Source organism: Serinus canaria, chromosome 1A (assembly GCF_022539315.1).
Source record: "Serinus canaria isolate serCan28SL12 chromosome 1A, serCan2020, whole genome shotgun sequence".
NCBI classification, from domain to species: domain Eukaryota; kingdom Metazoa; phylum Chordata; class Aves; order Passeriformes; family Fringillidae; genus Serinus; species Serinus canaria.
This window is the reverse complement of record NC_066314.1, coordinates 69,374,126-69,395,968: the sequence shown is the minus strand read 5'-3', so window position 1 is coordinate 69,395,968 and position 21,843 is coordinate 69,374,126. Positions and strand designations below refer to the sequence as shown.

Here is a 21,843-nt window from a genome sequence, read left to right as displayed (position 1 = left end):
AGTAGAAAGGCTGGGTTTGAGTTATCCTAATCCTCTTGAGCCACTACATGCCTTTAATGAAGTGTGGACAAAGCCAGACAGTGCTTAAGAAGGCACAGAAAAGACTTTGTAAAACAGTTTCAAGCCCACAGAGGATGGTACACTTCTTGTTAGAGCAAATAGGTTTAAAAACTCTGAAAAATTAATCAAACCTAAACAGGATTTCTATTTGCCATGAGCAAAAAGTCTGATGGACTTTGGCTTGGCAACAGAGTGACCTGGGCTAGCTGGGGCTAGAATTTGATGAGGTTTAATAACCCAGGATTTGCAACTGTTTGATTGTCTTGGGAGCACAGCCAGCCAAGCCATGTAGTCCTAGGGAAGTGTGGATGTAAGTGCACTTGGGACCAGCTGGCTGTCACCACCTGTGTGTGACACCATCTGCAAGCAGGCTGACAGCTTCAAAAAAATAATAAAAAACCCCCAATATTCAATAAATGGTTGAAAAGGCCTAAGTAAGAAAAGCTGGTCTCAGCAAGTGCACTAAATAATACAGAATTTTTGTTTATAAGCCTCCTGTCCACTTTATTATGAGTGACTCTGTATGAAAACAGGTTGAGGGCTGGAGCAAAAGTAATAAGTTTTTACAGTAAGAGGTTTTTGCTCATTTCAGAGCAAGCAGGATATGGAAGGTAAAAACAAAATCACAATGGAGAGAAGCTGGATGCCACCAATCCCATTTTAGGACTAAATCAGCAAGGAAAATTGAGGCTCCAGTGCCTGGAGAGTGAGGGACCCTGCTGCCCAAAACACCTTGGGCTGGGATCATCAGGGTGCCCAGTGCCTCAGAGAAGCTCAAGGAACTCACAACAGGATTTCCAGAAGTCTGTGGGCCAGGTCCACCCCAGCCAGTGCAGAGGCTCCACAGGAACTTTTAGACCTTGTAAGTCATCAGGCATCCAAGTCTACACCAACAGGAAAATCTCTATTTTCTCTCCAGGACCAAGCTGCTTTTGCCCCTGCTCCCAGAGGAGTGAGATAAAGGAAGTCATGCTCAAGCTGAGTTACACCTCATTCCTCAAGAAATCACTGAGGCCACTCAAAGAGCACACTGAATGCCAGAAAGCACAGCAGGCTCTCCATCAATCTGAAAATCTCCTTTGAATACGTTCTAAACCAAATCCATCCGCAAGTAATTTAATGTAGCCATTTGCAAACAGCAGAGAAGTGCTCTGCACAGCTTCAGGTGTCTGAGGCCCATCCCAAAAGCAATCAGATCACTCTGGAGAGCAGCTGTGCAGCAAGGAGATTGCTTTTATCTAAGTGATAAAAACCTTCTAGACTGTGAACAAAACGGGGCATAAAACGAAACATTTTTAATGAGCAACATAAAAGATGAAGAGAATGAGCTCAAGAAATGGCAATTTAGTCAGAAGATGGGGAAAAGGAGCCTCCAGAACATGACATTTTATAGCAAGAGGGGTTTGCAGTAAGCAGAATTTAGAGGGGGAAACAGTATTTTTCTCTAATTAATCCAGTTGGGGAGCCTTGCAAATCAATCACAAGTGTTCAAGCATCAGCTGACTGAATTGAAAGAACAAGTATTAATATATTTTGTACCTGTTTCAGATCCAAAATAAGTTGTTGAAACTCCATTAATTTCAATGTAGATGCAAAATTGGCCTTTTTACTGTAATCTCCTACATCAACATGAAAGGAAAAGCATAAACCATTAAACATTAAACTGCCTTTCTATTTTATTTCTTTTATGAGGCTCCTAGCAGGACATTAACAGCAGATTACACCTTTTGTGAGCCATCTAACAGGATATTAACGACAGGAGGGTGCCCAATAAATAAAATTATTGTTATTACTACTATTTATAGCCAGCTTGTCAGCACCAAGCAGTAAAATTTGAACATTTGGAAAGGCAGGAGCTCCTCCAGCACTCTGCATTTCCAGCCATCCTCTTCAACAGCATTATTTTTTTTTATTTTTGGTCCAACTTGAACACAACTAAAACTTCATTTCAGCTCCTCCATTGGTTTTTAATTTCAGGGGCTGAAGCTGCACAGCAGAGCTCTGAAGGCTGCAGGCACAGCCTAGTTCAGAACAGTGGAAGAAGTGGGAAGAAAAAAAACAGGAGTTTCAATTCTTAGAGGCACGAGTGGATTTAGACTTGGAAAAGATGTGTACAAATATTGCATGCCCCTCTAAACACTCTTTTTTATGTGTGGTGCCTTTCTACATTCTGTTGTGCTTTCTCATCACTCCTTACTTACCATCAGATCATTTCAATATCCTTTCAACAGACAATTACAGGGATTTTTTAGTTCATTATGAAAAGAAAGCCAACTGCAAACTTAGAATAAAAGTTTGGGGTTTTTTTCTGGAACATCTTATCCAATAATAAAATCTCCAGCCATGAAAAACTCAGTCATTTCCAGGAGGGAGGGTTCCACACCTGAAACTAAAGTACCAGTAGGTAAACACTCATCTACACACACAGAGACCCTTGGGAAAGTTTCATCTTTCTAGAATCTCTCTACAGGTCTGGATTGTGGGGGGAAAAAAATAAACAACTTTTAAAAAAATTTCTCCTTGTCCCAAATTTTCACTTTCTTCTCTCTTTAATATAAAAAAAATAAATCCACAAGCTTGACAATGCTCTACCAGCATTTACATCTGAGCTATCTTATTTTATTTGCAGAGACTGGATGGGAAGAAAAGATCCTTTGTCTGCAGAAACATCAATATTCTCTTGGTTTCAAAGTTCTGAAAAGCACATTAGTCTTGATATACCAGTGTTGTGTCCTTACACCTTGATAAACTTATATATTTCTGGCTTGGAAAACCTTTTCATGTAATGCATTTTAAAAGCCCAGAAAGGATTCAAAGTAAAATGTTCAAACAAAACACCACACTTACATATATTTTATTTTAAAATGCAGATATTAAAGAGCTTAGAAGTTAAATGTTTGCTCACAGTTCACAACTGTATCTTGAATAATTATTATTACTTGAACTCCCTTTCCTTTTCTACTTAGCTCTCTTTTTGTAGCTCATTGTTTTATCTTTCTTTGCCTCTTCCATACCCAGAGTAAATTTTCTGTCTAACAAGTTAGGGAAATATTTCAGGCCTGACTTCTTCCCATGAGAGTTGTTTTAGTAAGCCTTTAAAAAATCTGGGATTAGTCCTAATAAAGTACAGTGACCTCTGAGCTCTTGGAGAGCAAGCCCTTCTCACCCATGGTAGAGCAGCAAAGCCAATTTTCCAAGAACTCTCTCAGATCACTTTTCCCACTGCAGACAAATTTATTTCTAAGAAAAAAAGCTCAAGTTTCCATACACAACTGCTTCTTGGCTGCCAAAGATAAACTAGCACAAAAAAAAAAAAAAAAATATAATAACCCTAAGAATGGTTTTGGTTTTTGTTTCCATTGCCTTCCCCACCTTTTTCTTTCCCCCTCTTTATTTTATAAAAGGGTTGTTCTTCAGTGGCCTTGCTTCTATGGGTACCTTTATAAAGATGCAGAGACTGCTCTGACTCATGGTTTGGAGCAGCAGAAATACTTGATGACTTTCATTTGGTTTGGTTTACTACAGACAGAAGGACATTTAACAGCCCTGCCAAATACCTTCTTGTTTTGCTCTTTCTGCCTCCAGGGCTCGTGCTTACATTCTCTCTGTATAAACTGTGCCACAGAAGCAGAGAGAAGGCAACAGAAGCAGAGTTTTGGATCCAAATGACTTCTAAGAGACTTCCACTGGCTTCAACAAGCTGAAAAGGTGAAAGGAGCAATGAAGAGAGGAATATTTCCTACACACAGCACCCAAATGTGTGCTCTCCCCCTGGATGAAGTGTGCCAGTGGAGCTACCCCTGGAGCAGGAAAATTTCCAGCCAATTTCCCATTAAAGCAGCATTTGCTGCACCTGCACTTACAGGAGTGGGGAGCTTTGGAATGGGATGCAGTTGCAGCATCCCTGGGGCACAGAACACTGAGGCAGGACAGGAAGGCTCTCATGGCTGGATGAGGATTTCCCATGGGTTAGCTGGGTAGGGGTGAGAGGCAGCCTGCACCCACAGGGGACCAGGTTTGCAAACCTTTTTAGTGATTATTGCCCTTGATCAGCAACAAACACAAACCTCTTCTGGGCAGGAAATCTGACAGAGAACTTGTGGGCCAGAGCTGATGAAGACAGATTTTGAAAAACATGAAGGAAAAGCCAGGAAAAGGCATCAAGAAATTGATGTAATGCACCCCCAGCTAGGGAATAATGTGCTCTGACTCCATGAATCAAAGCTGAACCACTGATTTATTAAGCTAAGTAATATTAACTAATACAACTCAGTTATATTTCACTAATGTGATACTAAATTACATACTGAAGAGATACCAGATTATATTAAAGAGATACCACAGAAAAACTCGTGACTGTCTGGACACAGCTTTAACTAAATTAAAGAAACAAACCAACTTTCACTCATGTTTGATAACTAAGTCACTTTTAGCAAACAATCTCCATAACACATTCCACAGGTGTAAAACAAGAGAAACAAGTAGAAATAAGAATTGTTTTCTTACTTAAGCTTCTCACTAAGAAAAACCCTTGAAAAACCCTGGGAAAACTCATGCCTGCTGCTCTCTGTGAAGAGAGCTGTGGCCACAGAGGGGGATCAGCTTATGAGGCATCCCCGTGAATTATCCTTGGCTGTGCCTGTGGCTGCCAAGGAGCAGGAGGGGACCCAGAACACCCCCTCACACACAGCCCTGGTGTCCCTGTCCCACCCTGATTTGTCACTGCATGCCCATCTATGGCCCCTGCACAGGCTGGGACCAGAGCACAGAGCTGGCCAGGATGGTTTGGGTGGCAGCCAGCCCAAGGGATGCAGCCTCAGGACCTCCCCATGAGTCCCTGACCTCAGCAGAGCTGCCAGCACTCCTCTCTTCAGCCATAAAGCATCAAGGATCACACGTGGCCAGCTCCCACCATCTGATGCTGTCCAGAAATGTTTGTGCTGCCTCTGCCTCTCCTGTCAGGTCGTGGGACAAATCCCACACCCAAAATAGAAAAGCCACCACTGACAACCCACATTCCAACTGATTTGCTGCTCTCAGAGATGCTGCAAATACTATTTTGACACAATAGTTTTTTGTTAAAAAAACTATCAAAGCACAGTGGTTGCTGTTCTCCTGATGGCAGACTGCAGCTCACCAGCTACAGTCCTCAAGTATTAGAATGAGATGAAATATAGTTGTTTTTTCACAGCAATACAAGGATTATAGACACAGAGATAAACACAGTGAGGATCTTGCATGCACTGATGGTTTTATAATCCATTTGTTCTGTTCAGGGTGAAGTTTTCCATTGGTTTTCTCTGGTCTTGCAATCCTGACAGCCAAACTATGGCAATACCCTGATGTAGGGGGACAACTCTGGCCAGTGAAAAGCCTCTCTCTCTTACCTGTGACTCCCACTGCAGGGTTGGGACTATTCCCAACAAGCAACCCAGGGAAAACCTCATAAAATACACTGGCTGAACACAAATAACCCCACCATCAAAGACAAGCTTGTTTCTGCAGTGTCTGATGCCAGCCTTGACCTGAGCTGCAGAACAGCCCTGCCATCAAGGCTCCTGCACCAAAGCTTTGGCCTAAAGCCACCAGCTGTCCTCCCAGAGGATCATATGAACACAATAAATACCAACTCTGAGCCTGATTGGTTTGGTTTTTAACTTATGCTGTCAAATTGCAGAATTCCACCCACAATGCAGAGGCCAGCAGATGCTGCCACATTTTATGCAGCAGAACAACGTAAAAAAAATTCATTTTGGGAAACCAACATGAAAATTACTGAGGATAAAGATATAATAAAGGTCTCAGCTTCATTTAGAGTCCCAGAAGCTGCCCCCATTTCTTTAAAGCACTGTCAAGGGCAGGGCAGAGATGGTGCTGAAGGTGCAGCTAAAGTTGATGAGGACAGCTACCACAGCAGTCAGCAGCTGAGCCAAAAGGGATCCTGCCTGACAAATTCCAAGAAGAAACTCCTCACATGCAGCTTGAACAGGACCTGTGATCACACAGATTGTCCCAGCTGGCTCCTGCAGGATGCTCAGCACACTCACATTCATCATGGAGTGCAAGCAGACCCTTGGTCACAGCTTCCAGAAGTGAAGGGAGCCCCATTTGCTGTTTTGTTTTCTGGGTGAGCCAATTCACACATTTTTCATTAGTCTGGTAAATTGCTGTATTTTGAAGGACTAGCACCTAAATATAAACCTCCTTCAGGAAATGGCATTAGAACCCTGTACATTAGGCTGGAATCTGCCTGTAGCAACAAGTTCCCTACTTGAAACAAAGGAAGGAGACTGAAGTTTGGGAAGTTATTCCATGGTCAGTTTACTCCATTGGAGAAAAAAAAAAAAATCACTGTGTGGTTTAAAACTGCTCTCATCAAAAACTAAAAATCATAGTTTCCAGTTGGAATCTCTTCTCTTGCTGAAATTATTGTGATTTCCAGTTATATTTTCATGGATTAGAGGAATTTAATTCTTTAGTGTGAATTATTTCTCTTGGAATCCAACTATAAAACTAGGCTGCTGTGATTTTTTTTTTAATGTTCCAAGCAATAAGAGAGATGGTTGAACCAAATATATATTTTTGTGCCCAGCAAAAATTCCATTAGCAAAAGACAGAAAGGCATTCTGCAAGGGAAAAAAAAAAATAAAACACAAATTCCATTACTCAGCCTTCTCAGTCAAGTATTTAAGTGGTGCCCATCTTCTCAGAACTGCCTTATGCCAAATCACAACAATAATTAATTTTCATTGCCATAATTCTCTTCCATCTATGGATTTCTAAGCATCATCAGTCAGAATCAGGGATGCAGTTACAGGCAGCTTCTCTGGGCCCCTGGGATTGCCAAGGAGCTCGGGATGCTTGGCCTCCCAAGAGCCCAGCTTGGTGCTTTCAGGTGTGCACCCACACCCTCCTCCTCCTCCTGCCATGCAAACATCCTTATTTACAACTGCACCAGTGCTCCAAGCCAGCCCTGAATGGAAAACCAACGGCTGGGGAAACACCAGGCAGGGATACCCAGCAGAGGAGGAGTGAGTGCTCCTCAGTTTTGGCATTTCTGCAGGGAGAGCTCCTCCTGAGTCGGGTTTGTTGTTGCTGGAATGGCTCCTGAGGTATTAAAGAGTTTTTTTCCCAGCCCTGCACTCGAGGAAGAAGTCAGGATTCCTCAGCTCTGGATCTCAAGGTTGTTTATTTTCTCTTATCCATTCCATTCTCTCTCTGCCCTGCTGAGTCTGTCCAGCAGGTTGGGCTGTGGCTCAGTCCCTGCCCTTGGGGTGCTGTTGGCTTTTTATACTAAAAACTACCTGTGCTTTATTTACAATAATTTCCCAATCCCTATCACCTATGTTAGACAGTCTGTCTCTACTCTAAACCAATCCAGAAGTGTCACCATCACAGCAGAAGAGGGAGGACAAGATGAAGAAAAAGGAGGACAGGGCACACCCAGATTCCTCCATCTCGCCTCTTGAACCCCCTTTCCAAACCTCCAAAATTCTACTTTTTCACCCTGTGTCAAATTAACCATCATTCTACTCAAACTCTTGTGGCTTGTAACTCCTCACACAAAGTTGGGAATTGTTTCCATGGGCTAAAATGAAGGCACAGATGGTTTTGACCCCATGCCAAGGTCTCTGAGCCCCTGCCAGGGTCTGGAATCACCCAGGGCAGCCAGAGCAATGTCCTGGGTTCTGACACCTAAGCATCCTCCAGTGACAGAAAACTCAGCTCAGTCCCAGCCCACCCAGTTTAGGCTCTCCTAAACTCACTATTTCTTGCTGTAAGCTCAGCTCCCAAAGCCTCACACTGGAAACAGCTCCTCTGCTTATTTAATGAACCCATCCACAGTCACAACATTGGGGCTGTCTGCTGAGCTCCTCTGCTTGGGAAAAAAATATCAGGGGCAAGGAAAGCAGTCCTTTTGTGAAATTCCACAGGTTTAACTGGGAACAGATTTACAAAACAAAACCAGGCCAAAAAATTGATCAGCATTCTTAAAGTGAATGCAAACCTTTGAGGTGCTTTGAGGTTTAGTCTGGAAAGGTAATTTGTTCTCATTTCTGTTGCACTGCTTTTACTCACTAATCTCTATGAATCCTTAGGACAAGCATGGCAAACTGCTTCAAGGAAAGATTTAAAACAAAAGTAGCTGTTTTGGAGACCTTCCTTTCAGATATCTGAGTTAGGCATAAAAAACCAACTCTGCTGAGCCAGCTTCAGACAGCTCACCCTGCTCTGATCTGCTTGTCTAGACTTCCTTCAGTCAAGTGAGAAGAGCAGACAGCTTGGGATTGGAATCCTGACATGCAAATGTAAACACAGCCCTGTGTTCTCTGAGCACAGAGAGAACCCAGTCCCTGCCCCCAGCACAGCAAAACACAGAGCACAACATGAATTCAGGCAAGATCAATCTCCCAGCTAACTCTTGCACTGGATTTTGGTTTTTCTTTCAGTTCACACACATCCACTTGAAATATTCAAGTGTGCAGCATTTTTGTAAAAGCCTTAAAGTATTTCAGTCTAGAAATCACCACAAAATGAAGCATTTAAAGAGATGTGATCAACTGATATTTTTGAAAATGTTGGTTCAGCCTTAGAGTGGAATACACAGTGGGCCCTTCCTGATTTGGGCAAAGAAAAGACTTTTTCCTCTTGAAGCTCAGGCTATTCAGGATTGGTTATTTCCCTCATTTTCAGCTGTGCTGTCCTTTGCTTGATGCTCACTCGGAGTGAGGGCTCAATCCAGCACTTCTCTGCAACTGCAAATGGCCAGAAGGAGTTTAAAATTTAAATTTACTGTACATCCAATTAGCATTACAGAAGACGCTCACAAGACCCAGTCTAGAAAACCCTGAAACAACTTGAACCACCCACATCTTTAAAAAGATTTAGTTTTTTAATACTTCTATATCTTAGGAAAACTTCTTGCAATTTGTTTTGAAGTTTGAATTTGTCCAACATTGAATACAGCAGCAGCAAATTTTCCCTCATTAATTTCTTTAAATATTGAGTTTCATGCCCTCTCATTTTCTTGCATAGAGATCTTGTAAACACTTACATGAAATTGACAGAGATGAACTAAGAATTTGTGCTTTTGGTACTCTCATAGTTCCCAAACTTCCCCAAGAACTGTGCAAAAAACTGAAATCAGACTCAAGAATCTCTCCCCTGCATGACTGATCCTGACTGCTGTTTAGTCAGTATTTAGAGGATTTGAATAAAGCTGGTATTTGTTCTTCCTGACACAAACCTCCTTTTCCAAACTTGTGATGATCTCAGCTGCTCAAAATTCCTTGTAAGTTTTCATCAGAGAAATTGATATGCACGAATACTCTTTAAGTAATCTCTGCTACCTCATTTGAAGAATATAAAATGTTTATATTACAGAGTATATAGGGTTAAGTACTAAATGCTATAGTAAAATCACTTAACTGCATGTTGTGTGCATCACACATGTGAAGATTTAGCTCATGGAAGTCACTATGGATATGTCCACTCCTCAGGAATGGAATAAAATGGAATAAAAACGCTCAGCCACGCTGCTACAGCTCCAAAGAGAGCTGTTCAGAACTATAAATGGACAGAAGAGAAGCTTTTCCCCTCATTTGATCTTGCTGTTCTCTTTCACAGTGCAAGAGTGCAGTGAAATAGATTTAAATAACTTCCAAGAAGTCTCAGAAGCACCAACACCATCTGTCTTCCCCAGGCAATTCAAGAAACAGCACACAGGCCACAAAACTGATTATGGAGCAGGATTTTCTCTTTCCATGGCATTCCCCTCCAACATCCTGGGGATGAAGGCATTCATTTTGCAAATAAAACCTGCATCAAAAACATTCTCCAGCCAGACAAGTGTGGACCTCCCCCCTCCTTAAGGACAACAAGTCATTGAGAAAGTCTGGTGAGCCCTGAGCCCAGGACCTGAGCCTGAGAAAGGTCAAGTCTGTTCTAAATGCAGAGCCAGTGATGTTCCAAAAGAGTTCAAAAATCCACATCCTCTGCTCTCCCACTCCCAATATAAACTCTGAATTATTTAGATAAGCTTTTCAGGACAAAGGTTAATGAGCCCTTAGGTCAGAACCCAATAGTTATCAGCATTATCAAATTAAACAGCTATTCTTTTTGTTGTGCTCCCCATTTTTCCCCCCCCCAAGGGAAGAAAAGAAAAGAAAAGTTGTTAATCCAAATTGGAAACAAGCAAAGCAAAACAACAACAAAAAAATCCTTTTTCCCAGGAGTTTTTTCTAAGCCTGAATGCCCTATCCACTCTGCACAGTCCCTTTATAATCAGACCTTTTTGTCAGATACATTTCTGATTGATTTTTCCAAAATAAAATCAGGATGTTAGGTTGTGATATATAAATGAGAGACAATCTTTCCTGCCTCCAAAAAGAGCTTTGCAACTAAAATGAAAAGATGATGCTTGCAATGAAATAGACACGATTAAAGCATGTACAGAAAATTAATTGAGTACTTCTAAGTCTGGATTAAGTAGCAGAACAACAGCTCCAGGAGTTGAGGATTCCAGGCAGTGAGTGACTGATGGCCATCACAACTGGCAGATACTTTCTTCACTGCACTTAGGTAATTGGTCAGATTTGCTGAGATAATTTGTTAAATCACAAACACAGCAATTTTCAGGTGTGTCCTACAAACAGGGAAAGGGACAGCTCCAGATTTAATGGACGGGCCTGGGAGTCCTGGGCATGAATTTCCCAGCTCAGCTCACAGTGACAAGGAAACATCTCCCAGGAAAAGCTTTCCATGGGGCTACCAGGGCAATAATCCTGGGATAAACCCTGCCAGATGGGACTGGGGAAACACCATGGATTGTGCCCCAGACTGAATTAGGCAAGTGAGCTACCAGCACAGGACACTGGGTCACACCTCACTGTTCCACCTGGGAGGTGGAACTCTGAAATCTTCTGCTCCTCGAAGAGGCAGCACAACTTCTGCTGGCCACAAACCTCCAGTGACAAAACCCTGCCTTCAGTGCTTCTAAAGCTTTTCCAGGCTGCCCATTTGGGTTTGTGCCTTCCAGGTATTTGCCTTTTTGGTTCGTTAAGTGCCTTCGTCACAGTTTGGAGTAATTAGACAAGAAAGAGGACAAATAAAAACAAAAACCCAAACTAAAAACACCAAGAGCAAACATTCTAATGGGGGCTGTGAAGCTGCCATGCTGACAAAGAGGAATTTAAGTTTGGCTGGAAACACAAGTGCCTCCATTTCACAAAGAGTTTTGCTTCCATTCAACTTCCTGCAGGTCTGAATTATAGTTCCCCCTCTTCCAAAATCTGTTCACTCTGACCCTGCACTGGGTTTGTGATTGTACAGCCAAGATGATTTTATGATTTGTACCAGCAGTCCCTTGACAGCCAGCTCTGTAGGAGATACTTGTCTATCCTTCTTCCCCTTGCCACTGTTCTATTAACAGGTGCTATTACTTTCCAAATTAACAAATGCATTCAAAGATGCATTGGCATCTTCAAATTATTCTATAAACTACACCAGATATTTTGGTTGTGCTTTAGACACATTGTATCTGCTGCTTCAATCTTTTGTTCTTATCACTGGGTGTCAGAAAAAGGTGCATAAATGCTGCTCAGGGCATATATGTTAAAAATAAAGCTATAAATATCCAAAATATTTGGATATTTTGTAAAAAGCCAAAGAGGCTAATTCTTATTTCAGAGGATAAATTAGGAGAAACTCCATTGTTGCTGCAATGCCAAATTTGCACGGAACCAGCAACAATCCTAAATGTCTCCAACTCTTCTAAAGAGAAAAGTTCAGGAAATATCAAACTGCTGGAAAGGCACAACAGATTTTCTTATGTATTTTAATAGCAACCTTTGGGATTAGAAAAGAACAGAAGTATTAAACATTAAAATACTTTCTTTGCATCTTCTGATCAACTCTGAGCCATGAATTGTAAAGTCTCATGGAGGCATTGTAATTAACATGCTTCCTTCCTAGCTGGAACCATGCTGATTTTTTAAAGGGAAGTGAAAGGCATTCTTCCACTTACAATCGAATGTAAATTGTATAATTTATTAATTATTTCAGTAGCACTTGATATTTATTTTAATTAATCTTTAAGTCAGACATTAACACTGGGGAGTAACAGCAGGACACCAGAAGCAGCAGAAGGTTTTTCCTTTTGCTTGAGTGCCTTTTTGATGAAAAAAAAAAATAGATAATGCACTTTTTTCCTTTTAAACTATGAAAAATAAAGTTGGATGAAATTAAACCATGTCCAGTGGATGTTTCCAAACAGAACAGAAAGCTTTTGAATGGAATACCTATATAAGCAAGGCACAGGAATTCCTGCTGGAGATGGACCAGGAATATTTCCCATGGCCTGTGGGAAGAGCAGATGAAGACAAGCACAGGCCAAGGTTGCCCTCCCTCCATCTCACCAAGCCACAGCAACAAGCCCTTGCCTACCCCAGGAATTTGGAGCTGAACCAATTTTTCCATGACACTGAGAACTTGAAGTGGCAACAAGAATGCACAATATTTTTTTTGTTTGTTTTCTTCTGGCTTTGTTTTGAAATTAGTAAGCATTTTTTTCCTAGACAAGCTGAGCTTCAACGACCTGAAATTCTGCTGAATCTTTTATTCCAAGTGAAAAATGGGAATTACTTTGGCCCCTTAAAACACTGAGTACAAGATGCTTAACTTTTAACTCAATTTTTACCTCAGAATTACGCCTTACTAAACTGCTACAGGATTTCCATGAATACAACCAGCACTAGCTGCTGTATTTCTCTAAATTTGGCCTCTACAGACACCAGATATATATCAACATAAATATAATTTCTGGGAAAACACAGGCCCTCTTTTCTTAAAATAAAAAAAAAAAAATCGGAATCAGATTAAAATAGTAGACAGGCCTGTCTAAAAATAGTGTGTGTTTCCATGTTTTGGTTTTTCTAAGATGATAATAAATCTGCTTAAAAATTTTGGCTGTTCATGCCCCCTCAATAAATCACTTAGTGTGTCATTTTTCCTCATCCATCTAACTGCAGCTGGAATAGGAAGGAAAAGAGGGGGGGAAAAGCAATATTGGCATGACTTCTGCATCAGGGTAATTCAGGAACACATTTGGTCCATGCCACGGGCAGGATTAGCTCTGTGCTGGCTTGGAGCTGCAGCTCATGGATTTCTCCTCCTGCTGACACCTCTGCCTTCCCTGTGCCCAGCTCTGGAAGCAAGGCAGACACAGAGTTTTTATCCTGCTTTACTCAGAATTGCATCAGGCAGCTGCCCTCTGGAAGAAACTTCTTCTAACCTTTGCTGACAAATTGCAAAAAAAACCCCACCAAAAAACAACAAACTGCCAAAAAAACCCCAAAAAAACCCACCAAACAAAAAACCCAGAACAAACAAACAACCCACACCTCACACCCCTTGCAATCTCAAAGCTGTTTCACTTAAGACCAAAATTATGTCATTCCACCTATTTTAAGTGACTCAAATCTGCACTGCACAAGGCAGCTGTTGCTTCTTTAGGCAGGAATTACTTCTCAGCATTTTACATGGCTTCAGATACTAAATATTTCCACAGAATCCTCCAAAAAAACCTCTCTCCACCAAGGAATCCAAGGATAAATACTTTATTGTAGAGTTAAAAAAAAAGGAGAAAATCTCCATGCTAAAGTAATCAGAGACATGTGCTTACACTTCATGGAGTGAAGCAAATCCCACCCCTTTTTTTCCTGACCAATGCAGAGAGGAAAGCAGCTGCTTTTCACAGGCAGGCAGTGCCAAATGCCACTCTCAAGGTCACAGCCCAGATAAGAAGTCACAGGGCAGAAACCACATAACTTTCCTTTTCATCCTCGTTTTCTGAATCTGTCTGGGCACTCTGAGTTCATGCCATCACTTCCCTTTTTTCTGTGCCTTGCTGCTTTGCACATTTCACACACAATACCAAGTACAGACAATATCATGGGAATTCAAGCTCTTTGAAAGCCTGTGCCACAAATTCAATTAGCAGGAGCAAGAAGCCAGTAGTTAGCAGCAAGTCCAAAAAATATAATAGGATTACTTGGGGGTTTAGTGATGAATCAAGTCCTACCCAAATAGTTTCTTTTTTGGCTTTCTCCTCCTCCAGACGTGAGCACAGAGAGACTGCTCATTGTAATAATGTCCAGAATGACACTTTTGGTTAGTCTTTAGAAAGATCTGCTTCAAAGTCCATGAGCATTGTAATAATTATCATGAGCAGCCAAGGAATTTTGTTTCAGTGTCTACAGTTTAAAACACACAAAGCTAATCTTTATTAAAATAATATATGTTATTGTATTTGTTACCATTTCCATTTAGGACAGATTTTCTACCCAGAATGGGGAAATGGAGGAAAAAAAAAAGGAGGGAAAAAAAATGGAGGAAACAAAAATGAGGAAAAAAAAATGGAGGAAAAAAAAAATGAGAAACATAAAATGGAGGAAAAAAAAAATGGAGGAAAACAAAACGGAGGAAAAAAAAATGGAGGAAAAAAAAATGTGCGGAAAAAAAATGGAGGAAATAAAAAAATGGAGAAAAAAAAAAAATGGAGGAACAAAATGAGAAAAAAAAAATGGATGAAAACAAAAATGGCTGCCCCCCATTGCTGTCCCCCCCCCCTTTCTGACCACCCCCCCTGCGGCCCCCCCCCTTCGGCCCCCCCCCTGGAGTCCCCCCCACTTGAGGCCCCACCCCACTGGCGTCCCCCCCCTGCGGCACCCCACCTGGCGCCCCCCACCTTCGGCCCCCCCTGCGCCCCCCCCCTGTCTGACCCCCCCCCTGCGGCCCCCCCCTGGCGGCCCCCCCCTTTCTTCCCCCCCCTGGCGCCCCCCCCCTGGCGGCCCCCCCCCTGTCCGACACCCCGCCCCCTGTCGGCCCCCCCCCTGGCTTCACCCCACTCGCGGCCCCCCCCTGGCGCCACCCCACTGGCGTCCCCCCCCGCCCTAGCTCGGCCCCCCCCTGGCGGCCCCCCCCCCTGGCGCCCCCCCCTTGGCGGCCCCCCCCCCTGGCGCCCCCCCCCCTGGCGGCCCCCCCTTTCCCTTCTCTGCCCCTCCGCCGCCGCGGCCCTTCCCCAGGCAGCCCTCGGCCTCCGCCTTAAAAGCAATCAGTTCCAAGCACAAAACTCCAGAGCAGAGCAGCCACCCCCCAAAGTGGAGCCAACCCCAGGAGGAATGGAGAGCTCCAAGTCTGAAATAACTGCTCCAGGAATGAGCTCCAAGCCCAGCCCATCTAGCAGAGCCCTGTTCTGAGCTAGAGAAAGCCCCCAGCCAGGCATTTGTCTACCACAGCAGTAAACTGCCAGCCTTAGATTTAGAGAAATCAACTTCTCCATCTCCTTTTTGCTCTGGCTTCAGCAAATCCATTTCAGGGCTCTTTCTTGCCTCCACCACCTTAGGAAGTTGGTTGTGTATGAACAATATTTATCTGAGAACGTGCTTAGGAATTTCCCAGGAGGAATACACACACCTGTTCAGTACACAGCAAAGTCAGTCATCCTCTGCTAGAAATCTCCTTGATGCACTCAAGAAAAATTCATCTCTTTGGCTGGAAAGAATTCCTAAAGCTCTGCAGCATTAACACACCAGAAGGGGCAAAAAGCTTTGATGTAATTATTACCAGTAGGTGGTATGCATCAACTATTATTTTCAAGCCAGCAGGTTTTTCAGCAGCTTTAGGAACAATAAAACCCTCAAGACTTGAGGGGGAAAAAACGTAAAATATTTTTTAAAAAAATCATTAACCAATCTTATGCATTCATGATAAATTGCAATTACAAGCAGGCATTCATGCTGGGAATAATTAGCAGCATACCTCAACATTATTGAATGTCAATGAAGTCAAGAATACTCTTCCTGAAAGAACAATACAGAGGAGGTGGCCAAGTTGTGTTTAAAAGGAGCAATTTTGTTAATTGCAGGGGAAAAATGCCAGCTGTAAACAGAACAGGCTCTCAGTTTGCAGCATTTCTTCAAAAACAGGAACCAAACACGCTGAAGGGCAAAACATTTTGTTGCTAAAGTTTAAGAGAGGACAGGCTGCTTGTTAGCCAGATTTATATCTTTTTTTTAAATACTTCTTGATAATAAGGTATTGTTACTCTAAATTAGATATTTGGTATATATTGTTACTCTAAATTAGATATTTGGTGAGTATTTTGAGTTCTGTCATCCACAGGAGTCTCCCAAGACTGTAAATTGTGCATCTGAGGGAATGATTAAGCTGACAGAAAATGACTTCTAAGGAGCAGTAACATGAACACAAAATGTACATTTCAGTGCCATATGGGCAGGTAAGGGAGTTTGGTCTCCTACTTTTAATAACTCCAAAGTCAAGTTTCATTTCTTAAGAAGGCATTTGTAAATAAAAGAATTTCTTAAAGTTGTCTGTGACAGTGCCTCAGTAGTGGTTTAGGCCGGGTTTCTCTTTCTCTCATGACAAATTTTCTTGTCTGTTTTTAAGGAAAATGGCAGAAGAATTATTCTTTAAACAGGACTGCAAGCACAAAAATCCATACAAATATGTAAGCCCCCAGATCTGCAGCACCTTGACTCTAAATTAATTGCCTCAGACTAACCAAGAGCCTGAGTAGGAGCCACAGATGGCAGACCCCTTAATATCTAAGTTTATGCTGCTGTAACTTGGCTGACCAATGCAGAATTTATGAGCAACCAGAAGAATTCCTTGCTATAGGGAAATTCCTAAGTGAAAATATTTTTAATGAAGCAGAGAAGGCAAAAGATTTTTCTGGCATGCTTGGAGGGAAGCAGGATGGAGGGTTAGTACCACAACAAGATGATAAAATACTTTGGAGTCCATTGGTAACTAAGGAATATGCTAAACAACACTTAAAAAAATAAACACAGTATTAATATTCCTGGATAACTCACAGAGAATACTTGAAATATATTTACAGATTATTTCTATGGCCTACCTGCATCCAAATGTGATACAATTTGTGCCTCATTGCAACCTCCAAGTATTTAAAGGGGGCTTAGAAGAAAGATGGGGAAAGACTTTTCAACAGGACAAGTGGTGGTTCTGAGATAAAAGGGGGAAGATTTGAACTTAAATCAAGGAATAAATTTTTTACCATGAGGGTGCAGAAGCACTGGACCAGGCTGCCCAGAGAGGCAGTAGATGATCCATCCCTCCCTGGAAACATTCAAGGGCAGGCTGGAGAAGGTTCTGAGCCATCTGATCTAGTAAAAAATTCCCAGCAGGGCTGGACTAAAAGATCTTTAAAGGTTCCTCCCAGCTGAACCAATTCTATGATTTAAACTGAATATCATTTGCTTCCATGCCACATTTGATTTAGTGCCCCAGGGTGTTCTAACAGCACTCTTTAAAAATAACAGTACTCTTAAATAAAAGATTTCTTTTCTCTTTCTTAATATTTATTTAAATATTATGGATTTAATATTTAGTTATAAAATATTTATTATCTCTTTCTTACTTTTAAAGAGATATAAACTTCATTGAAGAACTTTGAACAGCAAGATTGTGCCCAGAAGAACCCCAATAAACCCACCCCCAAAAAACCCCCTAAAAACCCCCCCAAGAAACCCCAAAAAAACCCCCCCCAAAAAAAACAAAAAAAAAACCACCCCCCCAAAAAAAAAAAACCACCCCCCAAAAAAAATAAAACCCCGAAACCCCCCCAAAAATAACCCCAAAAAAAAAACCAAACAAAAAACAAAAAAAAAAAAAAAAAAAAAAAAAAAAACCAAAAAAAACCCTCAAAAAAAAAAACCAACCCAAAAAAAACCCAAAAATGTGTTTTTCTAAAAGACTTTTTAGGTCTTCCTCATGCTAGAGCCCAGCAGGCGATGTTTCCCAGAGAGCAGCCAGCGTGGGCTGGGCTGACCTTTAGCCAAGGCTCCGTTTACACGGGCAGGAGGCAGCGCGGCCCCTTTGGGAAAGGCTCTGCAGGGTTCCTGATGCCCCGGCAGGGCTGAGCCAGGGGAGGAGGTGCAGAACGGGACTTTCCACCCAGCCCCAGATGTGCCCCCCCCCAGCCCCAGATGTGCCCCTGCAGCTGGAGCGCATCAGGCACGGGGATCCCTGGCTCCATGATCCTCTCCCATCTCAGGGGTTTTGGGGTTTGGAGGGGTAAAAAAGGATCAGCAAACCTGCTTCAAGACCCCCCCACTCAACAGGGACATGCTAGTGCAGATGCTCCCAAAATCCTCCCAGGAATCCACCACTGGAAGTGAAGACAAGGCAGAGTAAATTCATAATTGTCACTATTTAATTCTAAAGGAGACTTGTTTATTAGAGCCAGCTGATCACTCCAGAGCTCCATTTCTGGTCATCTCCAAACCCAGGTGTCACAGACATTTCTGGTCATCTCCAAACCCGGGTGTCACAGACATTTCTGGTCATCTCCAAACCCGGGTGTCACAGGCATTTCTGGTCATCTCCAAACCCAGGGTCACAGACATTCCTGGTCATCTCCAAACCCAGGTGTCACAGACATTCCTTGTCATCTCCAAACCCGGGTGTCACAGACATTCCTTGTCATCTCCAAACCCGGGTGTCACAGACATTCCTTGTCATCTCCAAACCCGGGTGTCACAGACATTTCTGGTCATCTCCAAACCCAGGTGTCACAGGCATATTTTATGAAAAATCCTTTTGCCAGGATTTTTTCTCCTGAGAAGCCTCAGTGGAAAAGAAAAACAATGATTATCTGCTGCTGTGGAATGCAACAGGTTCATCTGTGATTGGTCTCATGTGGTTGTTTTTAATTAATGGCCAATCTCAGCCCAGCTGCCTTGGACTCTCTGGTCAGTCACAAGATTTTATTATCATTCCTTTCTATTCCTTCCTTTGCTAGTCTTCTGATAAAATCCTTTTTTCTATTCTTTTAGTATAGTTTTAGTATAGAATTTTCTCTTAATATAATATATATCATAAAACACTAAATCAGCCTTCTGAAACGTGGAGTCAAGATTCTCATCCCTTCCCTCATCCTGGGACCCCTGCAAACACCCAAGCAGAAAGCTTTTCTGTTTGACCAAGACTAACAGAAGCCAGGGGACCTCCCAGGACAGGTGAGCACTGTAAAACTGACAGGACTGGGGCATCCTTTATAAACCAGGTGTTGATGTGCAAACCAAAGGAGCCTTGCTGGTTTTGAACATCCCAAAATCACAAAAGCTCTCACAGAACTGATACTGAACAACTGCAAACCCAATTGAGCCTGACAGAAATGGAGGCACTTCAACAGCACAGAGAAGATGAAAAATATCAGTTGACTTCAGGCAAGTTGTGGTTTGTATATTTTCCTAGTAGGAAAGTGGGACACTTTCTTTATAAAGTGTTTGTTTCTATAACAAGTGTTTGTCTGTTGAGTTATTTTCATACACATCTCCTAAAATTCTAGTATATTAATGGCATTCACCTGAGTTTGGAAGGTAGACAAGATTTAAAGAAGGTGTAAAATACTAATTGGGTAAACTCATTTTTCCACTGTATAAGAAAAAGCACATTACTGCTGTGATGCTTCAGCTTTACAGAATCCATGGCCCTGCTCACAAACAAATGATTTTAGCAAGAAGCTCATGAGGCCACTTTGTCCTCCTGGTACCTGTTCAGAAGGACCTGGAGGCAGGCACAGCTGGACAAACAGCACCGACAAGGGGGGGAGTGGTTACCAAGAGCTCAAAGAAGGCCTTGCCCCGAACACAGAATTTCTAGGTTGGAAGAGACCTTTAAGATCGAGTCCAACACCTCAACTAAACCATGGCACCAAGCACCACATCCAGCCTTTTTTTAAACACATCCAGGGATGGTGACTCCACCACCTCCCTGGGTAAATGACTCCAGTATCTGACCACTCTTTATGTGAAAAACTTCCTCCTTAATTCCAGCCTGTATCCCCCTTGGCACAGCTTGAGACTGTGTCCTCTTGTTCTCTCTGTTGCCTGGAGAAAGAGACCAACCCCAGCTCACCACAGCCACCCTTTGGGAAGTTGAAGAGAGTGATGAGGTCACAACTTCCAAAACTTCCAACATGAAATGTTCTGGTGAGGTAAAAGCTCCTCCTGGCCCTGCACTGCTGTCAGAGCACGCAGGGTGCACATCAGTTCTGTGGTCACACCTCACAGCCCAAGTTTTCACTCCCACATGTGTAACCACACCTCACCTTTCTTTGGCAAAGCCTGAGTCAAGAGGCACCTTCTGCCATCAGGCTGCCCCTAAATCATGAGCTGATTCCTGGAAGATTATGGGGTTTTTTTGGGCAAAAAGAGCAATAATTTAATTTTCTACTGCTGCAAGGGCATAGAGGCAGAGCTAAGCTTTGTATATCTTTAACTTCCATACATTCCAGTGGGTTGGGCAGTTTGTTTTCTCAAATGGGGGATGGGAGAGGATTTTGTTTTCCCCTGCTGGGTTGTTTTTGTTTGTTTGTTTTTTAAGACCTGGACTTTCCCATCCAGTAGATTTACTTGCTTGCACCAAGAAATCTGAGCTACGCACACACAAAATAGTAATGGTTTTTTTTGGATTCAATACATTGATCTTCAAACACACACAGTTCAGTTTTACTTTATGATTCCACTCAGGTTTTTTTTGCATAACTGGGAAGAGATCACAGTTCCTGAAGAACAAATGCAATTCAAGACAAAAAAAAAACAACCAAAACCAAAAACAAAAAAAAAAAAAAAAAAAAAAAAAAAAAAAAAAAAAAAAAAAACCAACAAAAAAACCACAAAAAAACAAACAAACAAACAAAAAAGTTTGGATCCACATGAGTGATGATCACATCTTCCATAATTTAAAAAGAGCAAATCACTTAACTTTTTAAAAAGCAAGACCTTAGGTACCAAACACTTAAAATTCCTGACATTAGCACTTAAAAAAAATAAGGAAAACCAAAAAGAAAGGCAAAGTTAAAGCCTCAAAAAGAGTAATTTTGCATTTGCTGGGCAAGGCACTGAACAAAAAAGTTTGAAACCAACCTGCAACTCTTGAGTGCTGTTCCTGAAGGCTGAAACTTTTCCATAATCCTTTACCACAGAGAAGTGCTGGCTGAACCAAACCTCCAGATCTTCACAATTTCTACCATCTCCAGGACAGTGCAGCAGCTCCTTGGCACAGAAGTTTCCTACTCCTCTTCAGCTTCTTTCTCTCCAACCTGCCTCTCACATCCTCTGTCCCACTCTCTGGCCTCTCCAGCATCCCACTCTAACTCTCCTCACCTGTGCATGCTCATCCTCCCTGGGGAGGAGCAATCCTCCCCTGCCCCTCCAAGGCTTATCAGCAGCCAAGGGTGAAGAAAGAGATCAAGAAGCAGCTCCTCCCCTATCTAGCCTGAGTCTCCTTTCAAAGAAAACAAGTCTCACCTGCAGGTTAGCAACCTCACTAATCAGTTCAGCATACAACAAAGAAAGGAAGAACTCTGGAGATGAATAAAAACCCCCAAACCTAGAGAAGGCATGACAAAAATCTCCAGCAGTAAAAAACTGATGAGGTTTTGTAGCATCCAGGAGTTCATGGGGTGTAATGTCACGGCACATGCCACAGCTGAGACAGCCATGGCACACAGAATGCCACCATAAAATTTCAGAAAGCTTCACCCCAACCCCAGGAACACCAAACCTCTGCAGAAAGCTTCACCCCAAACCCAGGAACACCAAACCTCTGCAGAAAGCTTCACCCCAAACCCAGGAACACCAAACCTCTGCAGAAAGCTTCACCCCAAACCCAGTAACACCAAACCTCTGCAGAAAGCTTCACCCCAAACCCAGGAACACCAAACCTCTGCAGAAA

The 21,843-nt window shown here is 42.4% G+C and overlaps 1 long non-coding RNA gene across 1 annotated transcript in view; it reads right to left on the bottom strand.

Annotated features, from left to right (window-relative positions):
* Window positions 1–21,843, bottom strand: part of LOC127059102 (uncharacterized) — a 39,484-nt gene extending 17,641 nt beyond the window's left edge. The window contains exon 1 of the long non-coding RNA XR_007776562.1: window positions 21,033–21,843. This is a non-coding gene — a long non-coding RNA (uncharacterized LOC127059102). The remainder of the gene's footprint in view (window positions 1–21,032) is intronic.